Source organism: Cebus imitator, unplaced genomic scaffold (assembly GCF_001604975.1).
Source record: "Cebus imitator isolate Cc_AM_T3 unplaced genomic scaffold, Cebus_imitator-1.0 Scaffold353, whole genome shotgun sequence".
Classification (NCBI taxonomy): Eukaryota; Metazoa; Chordata; class Mammalia; order Primates; family Cebidae; genus Cebus; species Cebus imitator.
This window is the reverse complement of record NW_016107668.1, coordinates 1,037,857-1,041,249: the sequence shown is the minus strand read 5'-3', so window position 1 is coordinate 1,041,249 and position 3,393 is coordinate 1,037,857. Positions and strand designations below refer to the sequence as shown.

Genomic DNA, 3,393 nt, shown 5'->3' with positions numbered 1-3,393 from the left:
TTTTTTTTTTGACATGGAGTTTCACTCTTGTTGCCCAGGCTGGAGTCCAAAGGCGTGATCTTGGCTCACTGCAAACTTCACCTCCTGGCTTCAAGCAGTTCTCCTGCCTCAGCCGCCCATGTAGCTGGGATTACAGGCATGTGCTGCCATGCCCGACTAATTTTGTGTTTTTAGTAGAGACAGGGTTTCTCCATGTTGGTCAGGCTGGTCTCAAACTCCTGACCTCAGGGGATCCTCCAACCTCAGCCTCCCAAAGTGCTGGGGTTACAGTCATGAACCACTGCACCTGGCCTGGATCCATTTATGATACATGGAGAAAGAACTTCTTTTCCTTGTTGGTCAGTGTATGCCTATGTGTGGACTGATCACATTGTGCCTGTCCAGAAAACGTAATCACAAGTTCTTTTAAAAAATATAAACATGTAAGAGTCAGTTGACATTTCAGAGTCTAAGTACCTTTTTAATTCCAAAAATACATGAAACACTATTTTTTTGGTATTTTCTCTTGTACTTTGCTAGTTTAACAAAGATTAAGTCTTAATTTTTTTTTAAAAAATGTTTCAAGTGTCTCTTTTTTTAGGTCGCATGAGTATTTCAAGATAAGACGGCTTGGTTCCTAACTAAGCCTCTCTTTTCCGACCTTGGTATTTATTTCATTCTTATATTTCTTTAAGAGTAAAGTAAGACCAAAGGAGGTACAGCTACCCCCAAAAAATCAGTTCTGTCTGCTGCATTGTTTCCCTGGAGGAAAGAGAAGATAATACCTGAACTATGTCAAAGAATTAATTGTTAATGATTTCTGTGTAAAAGCATTTTAAGTTGGGAGTGTTGAGAAATTTGAAATTTATATGGGAACTTCTTTTCCCTTTCTGAAGCCATTCTTCAGAAAAAAATTCAAATTCTTGTCACAGTTCAGATATGGGAAATTATTTTGCTTTATTTTAAAATTGATAAGAATGAGATTATTTTAAAGTCTGTATTCCCTTTATTAGATAAATAAAGAAAATGACCAAGGCAGGTCTCAGTCATTTTAGGAGGTTTATTTGCCAAAGTTAAGGACATGTGCCTGAGACAGGTTTATGTCTTTCTTTGAAGGTGATTTTGAGGGCTTCAGTATTTAAAGGGGAAAGGGCAAGATGCTGGGAAATACACAGTTTTCATGTGGGAAGTGAGTAGGGCAAAATAGTCATTCATGCCTCTGTCTGGCTCAGCGAATCTGCATTTTTACATAAGACTTTATAGACAAATAGGGCAGAGGAAGCAATCAGATACACATTTGTCTCAGGTGAGCAGAGGGATGATTTTGAGTTCTGTCCTATGTCCTCACACCTGTGAAGATAAGCTGTTGATTTAAATTGCCATGGTAAGCTTCAACAGAACTGCTTTAGGGTAGAGATCTGGGGGCCCACAAGGAATTTCCTCGTGGGCAAACTCTGCGGGAGGTATATATGTAGCTTTTCATATTTGTAGCCATCTTATTTAGGAAGCAAAATAGGAGGTAGGTTTGCGTGACCCAGCTTGACTTTTCCTTTTGGCTTAGTGAGTCTGGGGTTCCAAGATTTATTTTCCTTTTACAGATGTCTTTATATTTATTTGTTTTGTCTGATCAGAAAGATTGTTTAAATGCCAGTTTAGCGGTTTTTACGAAGTGATTAATGCGTGAACACACATTCTTGAACTTTCCTCCAATCAAATGATCGAAAACTGCTTGTGTGAATAAGAACTTAGACCAGTGGATCTCAAACTCTAGAGAGCTTCAGACTCACCTTGAAGACTTGCTAAAACATAAATTGCTGGGTTCTACCCTCAGGGTTTCCGAGCCTGTACTCCTGGGAAGGGATTTATAAATTTGCATTTCTAACACATTTCTACGTAATGCTGATGCTGCTGATCCCCATACTCTGAAAACCACTGATTGAAACTGTTTGGTTAAATTAGTGTCTATCAACCATGGTTCTGCCCTTCCACACTCGAAGGATAGAACGTTAATAGTAGTGTGTCAATTTAAGAGTCAAGGCCCTAGAGTGGGGATGGGCCACAGAGGCAGGTGCTGCTGATGCGGTGGGGCAAGTATTTAAATCTTCAGCATGTGGATGTAGGTTGAGAAAGCCCTTCAAATGATTGGTTGTTTTCTTCCTATCCTCTCTTCCCCTGTGAAGCCACTCTCCTCTACCCCTCAATAAGAGAGTCCTGGTGCAGATGAAACAGTGCTCATGGGATTGCTTTAGTCCTCATCCAGAAAATAAAACAGCCTTTGCCAACAGTTACCCCAGTGCTTCTTAAGGAGTTCAGAAGAAGAAGTAGCTAAACTGCAGCACAGCTGAGGTGCAAAGAAAGGACCTCCTTCTGGTAATTTCTTTTTCCATTTTTGTTTAGAACACTGTAGTATTATATCTGTCAATTAATCACTATAGATAATAGCTGAAGTAGTGTTCATGGTTATAGCTTCTTCGTGTATTTCCCTTGTTGGGCCAAATTAGCTCTGATTTAAATTTCCAAAGACATTTAAAAATGTGTATTGTTTAATTCCCAAAACAATCCCATAGGGGTAGAGATCCCACTGTTCAGATGAAGGAATGGAGGCTTAGAGTAGTTAAAGAGTTTTTGGGGTCACACTATAAGTAGTCATCTCTGGCTCCATGAGGTTGTGTGAACTTGGCTGAGGTCCATAACCTCGATGTGTAAAGTTTCCTCATCTGTAGAATGAGAATGATACCAGTACCTACTTTCTGAGGTTGTTTTGAGAACTAAATAGTTACACAGAGCTGTAATAAATGCAGGTAATAAATACAGGTAATAAATGCTCAATAAATGTAATCTCTTGGTTGGCTAACTCCTAGTTAGTACTTTTTAAGTTCGGGGTAATCCTGCCTTTTTTGTTTGTTTGTTTGACATGGGGTCTTACTCTGTCGCCCAGGCTAGCCTGCAGTGGCACAATCAGCTCACTGCTGCCTCGACCTTCAGTGCTCAAGTGATCTTCCCACTTCAACCTTGCAAAGCACTGGGATTACAGGCAAACGCCACCACACCTGAGTAATTAAAAAAATTTTTTTGTAGAGATGGAGACTCGCTATATAGCCCAGGCTGGTCTCAAACTCCTAGCCTCAAGTGATCTGCCCACCTCAGCCTCCCAAAGTGCTGAGATTACAGGCATGAGCCACCATGTCTGGTCTATCCTACGTTTGTGCCAAGTAATCCTTCTCATGTGTATTACAGATCAACAATCTCTTTTTTTTAAGCAGTAATTTTGCTCACTAAGTTAATTTCAGTGCCCTCCCTGCATATACCTTGGCCGTCTTCAAGATTATCTTGACTGATCTTGACCTTTGACCTTTTGCTCCTTTTTTTTTAAAATTAAAAAATTTCCTTTTTCCAAGACAAACATTGTCATTC

The 3,393-nt window shown here is 39.9% G+C and overlaps 1 protein-coding gene across 2 annotated transcripts in view; it reads left to right on the top strand.

Moving 5' to 3' along the window:
- Positions 1–3,393, top strand: part of GNB4 (G protein subunit beta 4) — a 55,774-nt gene that overhangs the window by 18,992 nt on the left and 33,389 nt on the right. The window contains exon 1 of one of the 2 annotated variants that reach the window (XM_017506303.2): positions 2,163–2,349. The exons of the other annotated variant lie outside the window; for it this stretch is intronic. The gene's annotated coding sequence lies outside the window, so the exon portion shown is untranslated. Of the gene's footprint in view, positions 1–2,162; positions 2,350–3,393 lie in introns of those variants that run through there. 2 annotated transcript variants of the gene reach the window in all.